Source organism: Pogoniulus pusillus, chromosome 24, assembly GCF_015220805.1.
Source record: "Pogoniulus pusillus isolate bPogPus1 chromosome 24, bPogPus1.pri, whole genome shotgun sequence".
In the NCBI taxonomy this organism is placed as follows: Eukaryota; Metazoa; Chordata; class Aves; order Piciformes; family Lybiidae; genus Pogoniulus; species Pogoniulus pusillus.
In genome coordinates this window covers 21,537,105-21,552,085 of record NC_087287.1, presented here as the reverse complement: position 1 = coordinate 21,552,085, position 14,981 = coordinate 21,537,105, and positions in this window count along the sequence as shown.

Genomic DNA, 14,981 nt, shown 5'->3' with positions numbered 1-14,981 from the left:
ACCATGGAATGGTAGAGTTTAAGATCCTCAAGGCATCAAGGAATCAAGGAGGCTGCACAGCAAGCTGGCTGCTCTGGACTTCAGAAGAGCAGATTTCAACCTCTTCAGGGTCCTCCTTGGCAGGGTGCCATGGGAAAAAAAACTCGGGAAGGAAGGGGGGCCCAGGAAAGCTTCTCAGTGTTCAAGGATCACCTCCTCCAGCACCAGGAACAATGCATCCCAAAAAAGAGGAAGGCAGGTAAGAATGCCAGGAGGCCTGCATGGATGAATAAAGAGCTCCTGGACACAGCTAGATGCAAGAAGAAAGCCTACAGAGAGTGGCAGCAAGGACAGGGAACCTGGGATGAATCCAAAGGAATTGTCTGTGCCACCAGAGCTCAGGTTAGGGAAGCTAAAGCACAGCTGGAATTGAATCTGTCTGGAGACAGTAAGGGGCACAAGAAGAAATTCTTCAGGTGTATCAGTGAGAAAAGGACTAGGGAGAATGTGGGACCCTTCCAGAAGGGAAATGGAGAGTAGGTGACAAAGGACATGTGTGGGAGAATTTCTCCTGCAACGAGGTATGGAATGTAAACATCAGGCCCTGTGATGGGAGATGTCCTTGGAGCCTTGCAAGTTCCCAAGGAGCTAGGCTGAGAACAGTGAGCAACCCACACACAGCTGCCAGGGGGTGGAATCTGCCCGCCCCTGAAGCAGGCACAGCTCCAGGGGGCTGACCCCTGCCAGCCCCCTGGGTGGCAACAACAGGTTGTTTACCACAGGGTAACCTATCTCTGCCTTACACATAACTTGGGGCCAATCTGTGCTGTCCACTTCTGCCAGCCCCAGGCTGGTTGTGCACACCCCCTCTGGGGGCTATATAAACCTCTGTATTGCCTTAATAAAGTGTACTGATGCACAGATGCATAGCAGCTGCTGTCTCGAGTCGTCAGTGCCCCGATCTCGCCTCTCGCCAGCCTCCGTACCCCAACAGACATGGGTAAGGCTGAGGTGCTCAATGACTTCTTTGCCTCAGCCTTCAAAGGCACAGTCTCCAACCACAATGTCCAAGTCCCAGAGGGCAACAGCAAGGACTGGGAGAAGGAAGATCTGCCTACAATAAATGAAGATCACATTCATGACCACCTAAGGAATCTGAAAGATCCACCCACGGGTCCTGAAGGCACTGGCAGGTGAAGCCCATCCTGTTTAAAAGGTCCTGGCAGGCTGGTGAAGTTCCTGCTGACTGGAAAAGGACAAACACACATCTTCAAGAAGGGAAAAAAGGATGACCCTGGGAAGTACAGAGCAAGTAGTCTCACCTCTGTGCCTGGCAAGATCATGGAGCAGATGCTCCTGAGGGCACTGCTAGGCAAATGGAAAACAAATCAGAGGTGATTGATGGTAACCAGCAATGGCTGCACCAAGGGCAGATCCTGCCTGACAAATCTGATGGCTCTTTGTGATGAAGTCACAGCAACAGTGGACAAAGGAAGGGCAACTGACATCATCTGCCTGGACCTGAGCAAGGCATTTGACTGTCCCAGGTGAAATCCTGGTTGCCAAGCTGGAAACACACAGACTGGATGGGTGGAGCACTGCTGGGTGAAGAATTGGCTGGATGGTGGCAGGCACAGAGCAGTGATCAAGGGCACAATGTCCACCTGGAAACCGGTGACAAGTGGCTCCCTCAGGGGTCAGTGCTGGCACCAGTGCTGTGTAACATCTTGGTCAGTGACAGGGACAGAGGAATCAGTGCACCCTCAGCAAGTCTGCAGATGGCATCAAGCTGTGTGGCAGAGTTGACTTGCTAGAGGGGCCTGGACAGGCTGCAGAGGTGTGCCCAGGCCAACCTCATGACATTCAACAAGGCCAAGTGTAAGGTCCTGCACCTGGGTTGGTGCAATCCCAAGCACAGCTCCAGGCTGGGTGGGGAATGGCTGAGAGCAGCCCTGAGGAATAGGCCCTGGGTGTCTGGGCTGATGCAAAGCTCCACAGGAGCCTGCAGTGTGAGTGCAGCCCAGACACAACCCTGTGCTGGGCTGCAGCAAGAGCAGTGTGGGCAGCAGAGCAAGGAAGGGGATTCTTACCCTTGGCTCTGCTCTTGTGAGACCCCACCTGGAGTATGTATGCAGTTCTGGATCTCCCAACACAAGCAGGACATGGTACTGTTGGAGCAAGTCCAGAGGATGCTATGAAGATGCTGAGAGGGCTGCAGCAGCTCTGCTATTAGGGCAGGCTACAAGAGTTGGGGCTGTGCAGCCTGGAGAAGAGAAGGATTCAAGAAGACCTTATAGTGGCCTTCCAGTATCTGAAGGGGGCCTACAGGAAGGCTGGGGAGGGACTAATGACAAGGTCTTGTCATGACAGGATGAGGGGTAATAGATTTAAACTTGAAGAGGGGAGGTTTAGACTAGATGTTAGGAGGAAGTTCTTTCCAGTGAGGGTGGTGAGACACTGGCACAGGTTGCCCAGGGAGGATGTGGGTACTTCCTTCCTGGAGGTGTTCAAGTCCAGGTTGGATGAGGCCTTGAACAACCTCTTTTAGTGGGAGGTGTCTCTGCCTACAGTGGGGGTTGCAGATGGATGATCCTTGAGGCTCCTTCTGACCTAAATCATTCTATGATTCTAAGCCTGCAGACCGGATGAGCTTCTGGAGTCACAAGTGAAAAGGAATGACTCCCTACTCCTAGCCTCCACTGGTAACAATCTGTTTTTTAGAGAATGTCAGAGAAGGAGGCATCTTGCTGCCTCCAAGCATCTTCCAGTAAAGAGAGCTTGTTTCTGGACTTCCCAGACACTGCAGACTCCTATCAGGTAGCTCTTAGACTCCTTGGTTGCATCAAGATCACAGAATCACAGAATGTCGGGGCTGGAAGAAACTTCGAAAGATCATCTAGTCCAGTCCTTCTGCCCGAGCAGGATCACCTATGCTGTCAAAAAGGCTATTCCAGATCCAAATTGTGTCAGTGGAAATGTTACATGGGATCCCTTGAGCCCTGTACTTGCCGCAGATGGTTCTGGGGTGCTGGGGTTTGAGTAGAATTGAATAGTCTGAGAAGTGAGAAGAACAAGCAGGGTAAGACTCGAGTCACTCTGGCACAGCTGTGGGGGAAGTGGCATTGGGTAGAAGTTTAGCTGCTATCTTGTAGCTGAGTTGTGTGAGGGGGCCTTGAAGGGAGGCAGGCTGGTCAGCCCTGGGAACAAGATGAATTGTTGTGGCTAGCAAAGCCTGTCAGAATTAGGTATGGTTGTACCCAGTCCACTGTAGAAGTGTCAGCTTCAGTAACTGGATTGACCTTCTGTGTATCAGATTGGTGGAAGCTCGAGTCTTTCTGGTCTCTCGAATGGCCTTTGAGCAACCCAGCACTGTGGTTAGTAGGGCTGCTTGTGTGATGAAGGACCATGTGAAGGGTGAGCATCAGGAGGACGCAACCAGGTACTTCTCAGAGATGCCAAATGGTAGTACAAGGGGCAGTGGGTGCAAGCTGGAGCATAGAAGGTTCCATGAGAACATAAGGGAAATCTGTTTCACTGTGAGGCTGACAGAACACTGGAGCAGGGAGACTGCCCAGGGAGGATGGGGAGTCTCCTTCCCTGAAGACATTCAAAACCCACCTGGATGTGCTCCTGTGTAACCTACTCTAGGTCATCCCGCTCTGGCAGAGGGGTTGGCCTGAATGATCTCTGGAGATCCCTTCCAGCTCCTAATATTCTGTGATCCTGTAAGAGTGGTATCTGAAGTGTGGTCTCAGTTGTGGCCTTGGAAGCAAGCTGCCCTTTGGCTGGGCTTTATTGCTTCTTGGGCTCTGCTCTTCAGGCCATACTGTTTAGCTAACTAAGGGCTTTTTGAAACTGGCCTTTTGCAGTAATGTCAACCTATTTCAGACACTGCAAGGCTTTTCTCTATTTCTTCTGAGTCAGCTGATCCAAGAGGAGCTGCTAATCCCAGTGGCAATGGAATTTGACCCTTTTTCAAAACCTTGCTGCTTTTTCTCTTGCTGCAGATAAGTGCCTTATGTTTGTCCTTCTTGGGTGAAGCATGGACTCTGTAGCCCAGACAGCAAGTGAGTGTACCCTGGGCTGTACAAGCCCTAAAGAAATGTTCAATCTGCTCAAAAGTGACTCTTTCTCTAACCTGGGAATAGATAGTAGAAGCACACAATTGTAAGGGTTGGAAGGGACTCTAAGGATAATCCAGTTCCAACCCCACTGCCATGGGCAGGGACACCTCGCACTAGATCAAGTTGCCCAGCCTGACATTAAAAACCTCCAGGGATGAGGCTTCCACCACCTCCCTGGGAAACCTGTGCCAGTGTCTCATCACCTTCATGGTGAAAAAACTTCTTCCTAACATCTAATCTCAATCTTCTCTCCTCTAGTTTAGATGTGTGTGTGTGTGTGTGTGTCCCTGTCACTGCCTGACACCCTAAAAAGTCCCTCCTCAGCTTTCTTGTAGCCCCCTCCAGATGCTGCAAGGCCACAATAAGGTCTCCTCAGAGCCTCCTCCTCTCCAGACTGAACAGCCCCAACTCTCTCAGCCTGTCCCCACAGCAGAGCAGCTCCAGCCCTCTGATCATCCTCATGGCCCTTCTCTGGACACCTTCCAGCACCTCCAGACCTTTCCTGTCCCAGGGGCTCCAGAGCTGGGCACAGTGCTCCAGGTGTGGTCTCAGCAGAGCAGAGCAGAGGGGCAGAATCCCCTCCCTGGCCCTGCTGCCCACACTGCTCTGGATGCAGCCCAGGCTCTGGTTGTTCTCTGGGCTGCAGGTGCACACTGCTGGCTCATGCTGAGCTTCTCAGCCACCAGCACCCCCAGGGCCTTTTCCTCAGGGCTGCCCTCAAAGAGGCACTGCCAGTATCAGTGCATGGGATTGACCCACCCCAGCTGCAGGACCTTGCACTTGGTCTTGTTAAACCTCGTGAGGTTGGCTTGGGCCCAGCTGTGCAGCCTGTCCAGATCCCTCTGCATGGATCCTTCCCTCCAGCTGTCAGCCACACCACACAGCTTGGTGCTGAGGCTGCCTCAATGCCACTGTCCATGGCAACAACAAAGATGTTAAACAAGACCTGTCCCAGTACTTATCCTTGAGGGACTCCACTTGGGCATTTCTGGAAGTCATTGAGCTTTTGTAGGATCCTTGTTCTTTCTGGAGTCAAGTGCAAGTTAGCAGAGATGGCAGTCAGAAAGAGAATCAAGTAGCAACAAAGGGAAAAGGTGTAAGGCAGGAATTAATTCTGCTTTTCAGGCTGAGGCCTACAATCCACTTACAGCTATGAAGAAAATCTTGACAGCTTTTTCTTTGGGAGCACATAAAACTGCCCTGGTGTTCACTTCATATTTAGCTGAGTCTTTGGCCAGTAGATTAAAAGGATTTAAAAAATAAGAGTGTGAAAAAACCACATCCCCACATGAAACATGTGATCATGTAGCAACTGAGCTGATGCAGATTTTTATTGCTATGACTGTGAGTTAGTTTTTTCTGGGTGTTCTCCCTAGCAGTTTTTTACTGAGCACCAGCTCTTCTGTTTTCATCAGGGAGGCCTTTCTCAGTAGCACTTGGAACTGAAAAGAGTAGATATTTTGAGACTCTCTCAAAGCAAGCTGATCAGCATTAAGGAAACACTGGAGCAGAGTTGTGAGTGATCATAGTGCCCTGATCCATTTGGACCTGGCAGCTAAAGCTCTACGTAGCAGCTTAGAGCTGTGTGCTGCTGTGCTTACTAAATTGTTTAGGAAGCAAACAATTCCTGGTGAAGACAGCAGCCTTCTTTGTAAAGAAAGACATCAGCTGCCCTGTCAGGCTGATGCGTTACTCATTGACAGGTCAGGGGGAGCACAGGATTTAAGGAATCACCAGAGAAGTGCCTCCTGCTATCACACAGGCAAATCAGAAATTAAACCAAAATGGTTCAGCAACTGATTTGCTCATTCTTACTTTTTGCTGTGTTCCTGTAAGTGCATATTACTGGAGGAAACTATAGAGAAGGGGGACAGGGATCTGCTGGAGAGAGTCCTCTACAAGGATGCTGCAGGGACTGCAGCACTGCCTGAGGAGGAGAGGCTGAGAGCCCTGGGGCTGCTTAGGCTGCAGAGGAGAAGGCTGAGAGGGAATCTGAGCAATGTCTATCAAGAGCTGAGGGCTGGGGGGCAGGAAGGAAGGGACAGGGACAGCCTCTGCTCACTTGTGCCCTGCCACAGGACAAGGGGCAAGGGATGCAAACTGCAGCACAGCAAGTTCCAGCTCAACAGGAGCAGCAACTTCTTGGCTGTGAGGGTGCCAGAGCCCTGGCACAGGCTGCCCAGAGAGCTTGTGGAGTCTCCTCTGGAGCCTTTGCAGCCCTGTCTGGATGTGCTCCTGTGTGACCTGTGCTGGATTCTCTGGTGCTGCTGTGGCAGGGGATTGGGCTGGAAGATCTCCAGAGCTCCCTTCCAACCACTAACATACTGTGATGCTGTGAACTTCTTTCTTCTTAAGGACACTCAAGGGAAAGCAACTTTCAGCACCCATGAAGTGTGGTGGGCAGGGCAGTGACATCAAGGAGAAAGTTGGTCATATGAGAAACTGAGGAAGGAAACAGAGAGCAAAACACCAGGTCTCAGGGGTAGAAAGAACTAGGGACTGGTGAGGACTGGGCAATTTCCTAGAAAGGCACTGAGTTGAGTGGAAGACAACTCAGAGCAAGAGCACACAGCTGAGGACACTGGGCAGCTAAAAGCAGGCCATTTTTAATTCCTGTTCTTGTTTCCATCTGAAAAAATAAGTCAGCTGAGTTTATATTCAATCCTCCCTGTGCTTTATTGCCTTAAAAGCTAATTGGGATTATTTGGGAAAAAAGTTTAGGGTGAAGTCTGTTTTACTTGGGCTATAGTCACATCCATACTACTCTTCACTGGAGCTGGAACAGAAGGATGAAAGTTCAGTTTTACCCAAATACATTCAAGTCTATGACAGAACAATGAGCAACAGCAAAATCAGCACTCAGCAGTGCTTTCTTTTTTGGATATCAACCAGCCTCTCCATCTCTGAGGAACTCAACAGGACGAGTCTTAATAGGGTTTATCTGGCTTCTCAGTAAGTTAGGCAAGCAAAGGTGGTGGTGGTTGTGGATGCTTATGCCACATGAAGGCACTCTGAAGCAGTAAGAGAGTACACAGGCTGGCATGTCTGCTGATTACTCAAAATCTGAGACTGAAAGGGAAGAGGAATCACTGTGGTCAAACTTTGATCTTCTTTTCACCTCTACACATCTGTAGTATGCTTCACTCCAGGTAGCAGCTGGCAGGAGCTCTCTGGTCCCAAGTCTTGCAGAGTGGATTCAACATTCCCCCAAGTCATGCACCACACTCACCTGCATACATTCCCAGCCATAGCTCTGTGCATATGGTGTGATTCAGGTGATGTGAATTCCCACCTGCAGGGCAGTGCCAGGCTTGCCTTCTGGGCGTGTGTGCCTTTGAGCCACACACATGCAGCAGATCTGATGCTTCCACAAGACTTTGAACTCCATCTATGAGTTGCAGAGAGCCAATGTGTGCAGGCAGAGTGGGCACTCAGCTGCCCAGAGATCCTGACTGAATAGGTGAAACTCTCCATTTTTGCTGATATTGAATTTCTGTCTGCAAAAAGATAGCAGCTGACAAGACTTTAGTTTGCTGTAATTCAAAATGTGACTTTCAAAAATCTATCTTCTGTGCTGATGTCAGAACTGTGTCTTAAAAGCTTTTATCACATCTACAAACAATTTTTACTTCATATGAAGGCTGAACTCCTTCAATAATGAACTGCTACTGTCTGTCTGGAGTTGAGGAAGAAGAGCAAATGTCAGGAGTTGCAATTATGGGAGTTGGATAGAATGAATCAGAATGCAGGACCTGAATCTGAAAACTGTGTTTTGATCTGCTATGAACCTCTACCATTAAAATTTAAAACACCTTTCCCACAGCTCTCCTTGGAAATAGAATGAACTATGTGAAACAAACAAACAAACAACTAGATGTTCTGGCTGTGGCTTAAATCAGGAGAGCTGCACTCCTTATTCTTTTCAGTTCCTTTCCATATACCCAGGTGAAGGTCAGCTTAGTGTTTTTAATTCTTTGCTTGTTGCATCACCATTGCTGTGTGTGCTAAAAATTGTGGGGTTTGCTTTAAATGCTTCACGTGATCTGAGATTAGCTCAGAGCAGCAAACCTGAAAGTGCAACCAAGATTGCTTTCTCTTCTGCAACAATCCAAGAGGACCAGGTGTTAGAGGATGCCTGGATGCTATTAACTCATTTGCATGCAAAGAAGATACCTTCAGTTTAGAACTCCTCTTAGACACTGCAGAACAAGGCAGTTGTGGTCTCAGAGGATGTTGTCTACCTAGACTTTGGAGAACCCTTTAACACTGTTCCACGTAGAATTATCATTGCAAACTGGCTGCTTATAGCTTGGCTGAGCACAGCTCCGCTGGGCAGAGCACTGCTTGAGTGAACAGGCCTGAAGAGTGGTTCTCAATGGAGATAAATCTAGCTGGCAGCAGGTACAAGTGATGTTCCTCAGGTCTCAGTGTTGTGACCATATCGGTGAGTTCCCAGGTGACAGCAGGTGAGGTGGCAGTGATGATCTGCATGAGAGTAAGGAGGCTCTGCAGAGGGGCTTGGATGGTTTGGATCCATGGACAACATTAACAGGATGAGCCAAGTGCCAAGGCCAAGTGCCAGGTCCTTCACTTGGGTCACAACATCCCCAAGCAGCACTGCAGGCTTGGGGCAGTGTGGCTGGAAAGCTGCCTGCAGAAAGTGTCCTGGGGGTTGTAATGGACAAGCAGCTGAATGTGAGCCAGCAGTGAGCCCAGGGGCCAAGAAAGCCAATGGCTGGGGTCAGAAATGCTGTGTCCAGCAGGAGCAGGGAGGGGATTGTCCCCTTGGACTCTGCTCTGCTGAGGGCACACCTCGAGGGCTGTGTTCAGTTTTGGGCACCTCAGTACAAGAGAGACATGGAGGTGCTGGAGGCAGTGCAGAGGAGGGCAAGGAAGCTGTGAAGGGCCTGCAGAATAAATCTGATGAGGAGAGACTGAAGGAGCTGAGGATGGTTAGTGTGAAACAGAGGAAGCTGATGGGAGACCTCCTGGCTCTGTACAGCTTCCTGAGAGGACCTTGTGGAGAGGTTGGTGCTGGTCTCTTCTCACAGGGCGTTAGCCAGAGAACAAGAGGCAATGGCCTCAAGCTGCAGCAGGGCAGGTTTAGACTGGACATGAGGAAGGAGGGAGGTGGTGCCCAGGGACCACTCTCTCTGTGAAGAACTTCCTCCTAACATCCAGCCTACACTTCCCCCAGCACAACTTGAGACTGTGTCCCCTTGTTCTATTGCTGGTTGCCTGGGAGAAGAGACCAACCCCACCTGGCTACAATGTCCCTTCAGGAAGTTGTAGACAGCAACGAGGTCACCCCTGAGCCTCCTCTAGGCTGCACACCCCCAGCTGCCTCAGCCTCTCCTCATAGGGTTTGGGTTTCAGGTCCCTCACCAGCCTTGATGCCCTTCTTTGGACATGCTCCAGCACCTCAGCATCTCTCTTGAATTGAGGAGCCCAGAACTGGACACAGCACTCAAGGTGTGGCCTGAGCAGTGCTGAGTACAGGGAAAGAATAACCTCCCTTGTCCTGCTGGCCACACTGTTCCTGATCCAGGCCAAGATGCCATTGGCTATCTTGGCCACCTGGGCACACTGCTGGCTCAGCTTCAGCCTACTATCTAACAGTGCCCCCAGGTCCCTTTCTTCCTGGCTGCTCTCAGCCACTCAGTCCCCAGCCTGTAGTGCTGCTTAGGGTTGTTGTGGCCAAAGTGTAGAACCTTCCTCTTGGCCTTGTTAAATCTTATCCCATTGGCCTCTGCCCACCCATCCAGCCTGGCCAGGTCCCTCTGCAGGGCTCTCCTACCTTCCAACAGCTCCACACCTGCTCCTAGCTTGGTGTCATCTGCAAACTTGCTGATCATCAATAAAGATATTGAACAGGACTGAGCCCAGCACTGGTCCTTGGGGAACACCACTAGTGACAGCTGCCAACTGGCTGTGGCACCATTCACCATCACTCTCTGGGCCTGGCCTTCCAGCCAGTTCTTGACCCAGCACAGAGTGAATCTGTCCAAACCATGAGCTGCCAGCTTGGCTAGGAGCTTCTTGTGGCAGACAGTGTCAAAGGCTTTGCTGAAGTCCAAGTAGACTACATCCACAGCCTGCCCCACATTCACCAGGCAGGTAACCTGATCATAAAAGGAGATCAGGTTGGTGAGACCATCACCCAGCAGAGCCTGGCTGCAGCCTCTTGGCACTCACCCTGCACATCTTTGTACACATAAATGAGGGCAGTCCTCAGACCCCTCCTCTCCAAGTGGCGCAGCCCCAGCTCCTCAGGCTCTCCTCATAAGGAAGATCTTCCACTGCCTGCAGCAGTTTTGTGACTCTGAGCTGGACTCTCTCAATCAGTTTTATGTCCTAGAACTGAGGTTCCCAGAACTGGACACAATACTCCAGATATGACCTCACCAGGGCAGAGTAGAGGGGGAGGAAGACCTCTCTTGACCTGATAACTACAGCCCTTCCAATCCACCCCAGGATGATAGTGGCCTTCTTGTCCACAAGAGCACATTGCTGGCTCACGGTCAATCTCCCATCCACCAGGACCCCCAGGTCTGCCTTCCGTCAGGTAAGTTCCCAGTCTATACTGATCCCTGGTTCTTTCTCAGGTGATAGACTGTACCCTTGCCCTTGTTGAATTTTATTCCATTTCTCCCTGCCCACCCCTCCAGCCTGTCTAGGTCTGGCTGGATGGTAGCACAGCCTGAGGGCTGTCAGCCACTCCTCTCAGTTTTGTGTCATCAGCAAACTTGCTGACAGTGCCTTTGTGTCCTCATCCAGGTAGTTGATGAATGTATTTAACAGAATTGGTCCCAGTACTGATCCCTGAGGGACTCGACTAGTTACAGGCCTCCAGCTAGACTCCATCCCAAATACTCCAATAAGTATTTGTCTCCTTCCCTGTGGCAGCAGACAGGTTCAGTTTTGCTGGCTCGTTCACCTGTTTTTCCGCTCAATATCGTTGAAATGTTTTTTTAGCTGGGGCAAGACAGGGTGGTCAGAAATCAGACACAACCTGACAGATGTCAAGGACGATGTCCAAAAGCATCTGAGAGACCCCTGGGGACAAATCCCTGCTCTGATCTCAGGTACAAGAAGAGTCAAGCTGCTAGTTACACTGATCCCAGTCCGAGGGAGCCTTATGGCACTGGAGCTGCTCTGAGCTGGAGGCAGTTACTTGGGACTTACGCTGCTGTGAGCTTCGGCCAGCTCCGACGTGGCTCTGCTCTTCTGCTTTTCAAGTAAGAGCATAACTGTCAGGCGCTGGTGTACAGAGAGCTGGAAAACGGAAAGTCCTGCGGAGCTTGGTTGCTTACAGCGGAGCTTCCCAGCTGGGATGAGTGGCTTCGGGAGCTTCTATGTTGGGGTGCCAGTCCTGGGGTTCCTAAGCAGGGCCTCAAACGCTGTAAGCGCTTCTCTTCTGAAAGTCAGGTGGTTTGGCTTAATCACCTGAAAATGCAGGCACTTAGCATTCTTAGAGTATCTTGGCCCTGAGCATTTGCAAAGGCACAGACCACTGATCCTGTTTGGTTTTCAGGTTGCATTGGCAGTGGGTGTTGAGTTTCATTTCTGCTGGTTTTCACCTGTAAACAGTAAGAAAAAGCTTTTCATTTCAATAAGCACTTTGCTCTCTTTTTTTCTTCTCCCTATCTGTGCACAAAAAAGTGTAAGTGAATGCAAAATAAAAGGCAGGCTGCCTTTCTCCAAATGGCTATGCCAAGCCTAAGGCCATGTTCAGCAGCCAGGTTGTGAGTACTTCCCCCCTTTCCACTGTGCTGAACTGCTCTTCTCTGCATGAATCTTCTGCCTCCATGGCTTTTCATTCATAGAATGGTTTGGGGTGGAAGGGATCTCAGAGCCCGTCCAGTTCCAACACCCTCCCCCCCCCACCCAAGGCAGGGCCACCTCCCACTAGAACAGGTTGCTCAAGGCCTCAATTCCTTATTTCTCTGTCCTTCCTTCAGAACCCCTGCCCAACTTTCCTTCCTGATTGCCAGTCATGCACTGACAGGTTAGTTTTAAGTTCAGGCAGTGTGGTTGTAGCTGCCTAAAATCATTGGTCTCTGGTCACCTTTTTCCACTCTTCTATCGTTGCTTTCTCTTCCCTTATTGATTCCCTGTTTCTTAGTGATTCTACCTCCTCCAGTCTTTATGTTAAGCAAAGCACATACTTAAGATCTGTCCAAAACACAGAAGGGTTGTTTGTACACTGACAGGTTTTTCTGAACTGAGGCTTCTCCCAGGAATACCTGATGTATTTTTTTCTGGTCTTAAAGAGTCAACAGGTCATTGCCCTCTTTTTAGCAGGCTGGCGGTGAGACAAAAAGTAGCTTTAAATGATTTCCCCTGGCTTTGGCAAAAGGAATTCCTTACTGGTGGAAGCTATGCAAAGGAAGGTGGCTCTTAGACTGGAGGGATATGTTTCCTAATCTTGGAAGGTCTGGGCTGGGCTTAATCCGTTTTGATTATAAAACATAGATAAAAAAACCCCAAAACCAAAGAGAAGAGAGCAGTGCTAAGTCTGTAGTAGCAGTCAGTCATTGGGGTGTCCTTGCTGTGGAGATAAAGGAAGGTAGTTGTTTGCCTGCTGTTCCCTTGTGTTATATTTAGTCCTTAACGTACTGCTGCCACAGTAGATCTGTGTATGTACTGCAAACTGAATCCTGTTCATGATCTGTTCCTACTTACTCCTGACCTTCCTTCCATCGCTTCCTGCTGTTGCTAGAGAGTTAAGCTAGCACAGGATCTGCCCTCCAGTGTAGCCAAAACAAAGGGTAGTGCTTGTAACTTTCCAAGCGCTACGTGCGGCATTGGTGGCGGCGTGAGGCTAACCTCCAGTGGAGTGTGACTTTGGAAGCGAGCTGGCTCCTGATCTGCATGTGTGGGCACATGTGTGTCTGTTTGTGTATTAAGATGACCTTTCTGGTACAAGGCATAAATCTTTGCAACCCATTCACACAGAAAGTGCCTTTGCCTTCTCTGTATCTCTCACAGGTCTCCAACCTCGACTGCTGCAGGCTGGAGCCAAACAAATAGAGGAGCGGCTGACAAAACCATTTCCCACTTCTCTGTATCTTCTTGTTTGGACAAAGTGAAATCCAGGTATTTCAGGCTCCTCCTATGAATAAAGTGAGTACTCCTATGAGTACTGTGTCGAGTTCTGGACCCCTTGGTACAGGAAAGGTCTGCAGGTGCTGGAAGTCGTCTAGAGAAGGACCATGAGCATGATCAAAGGGCTGGAGCTGCTCTGCTATGGGGACGGGCTGAGAGTTGGGGCTGTTCAATCTGGAGAGGAGAAGGCTCTGAGGAGACCTTATTGTGGCCTTTCGGTGTCCGGAAGGGGCTAACAAGAAAGCTGAGGAGGGACTTTTTAGGGTGTCAGGTAATGATAGGACTGAGAGGAAATGGATCCAAGCTAGAGGAGGGAATATTGAGATTGGGAGTTAGGAGAAGTTTTTTCACCATGAGTGTGGTGAGACACTGGCACAGGTTTCCCAGGGAGGCAGTGGAAGCCTCATTCCTGAAAGTTTTTAAGGCCAGGCTGGCTGTGGCTGTGGGCAGCTGATCTAGTGCGAGGCATCCCTGCCCTGGCAGAGCGGTTGGAACTAGGTGATAACTTGGATTATCCTTGAGGTCTCTTCCAACCCTGCCAATTGTGTGATTCTGTGAATCAGAATGATTGTCAGGTATCTTCTTGTAGGAAAAAATAGTTTTATCTTTCCTAAACTGCAGTCAAGTGACAGGAGAACATCGCTGATTGCCTTCTCCCTGGTCTGCACACTTGTAGAGCTCATGTTAAAGCAGTGAGCTTCTCTAGACCCAGCTTGCTTTCAAACCTTTCTCATATGTTTCTCATCCAGGTCTCCACTAAACTGCACATCACAGAGGGTAATCAAACCAATTGCCCTCTCTTCTCTCTCTTTCATTATGTATGTGACTGTTCAACCTGGTGCTACAATGAGCTGTGCAGGAAATACTTTTGTCTGATGCTGGCATCAATTTAGATTGGTTTCAAACCACTCTATATAAAGAAGTCCTGATTATTACTGTCAGTAATTACAAAAGGTCATCTAAATCCTTCAGAGCAGTGTTTCCAGCTGCAAAGAAGAGAAGTCCATGTATATCTTTTCTTTTAGTCCTCTGAGCTAACTGAAGCTTTGATCACCTGTATTTGGAAAGATGCCTCACCATTTTACTTCCTGAGGAGTAATACTGTGCAGGCTTCTCCCACAGCCTTTGTTTTCATGTCTGATAGATGAGTTACAGCTTTTCTTTTGCAGGCAGTACTACAGGGTGATAGGAAATAGGTGTGACAGGTCAGGAGAGAGCATATGGAATATTTCACCTTGTTTCACCTGCTCGCCATGGAAGTGTTACCAAAAGATGCTTTTCTCTTGCAGCTGTTTATTTATCCTGGAGATGTTCTTTCCATTTATTTGGAGAGGGGCAGCCCTCGGGGGCCTGTCCAAGGGCTTCCTGTACTCTCCAAACACAGAACAAAAAGGCCACACCTTTCCACATAACCTGACCTTCCTGCTTCCTTCAGTACAAGGATGCTTGTAGCAGTCACAGACTGGCTCACCAGCTGATGGATGCACCCCAGATCCATCTCCTCCAGATCAGAGAGCACTCAAAAACACACTATGAACAGCCCACAGAACTGTTAGGGGAACAAGTGGTGCTTTTTCCTCATCTCTTACTGACATGGGGAGTGTTTGTTTTGGGGCATGAGGACTGAGTGGTGAGACTGGTGAGGAGACTGGGGGGAAAGGCTGCTGAGGAGAGGCTGAGCGAGCTGGGATTGGTCAGCCTGGAGAAGCGGAGACACGAGGGGGACCTTATCACACTCTGCAGCTACCTGAAGGGAAGCTGTAGTAAGGT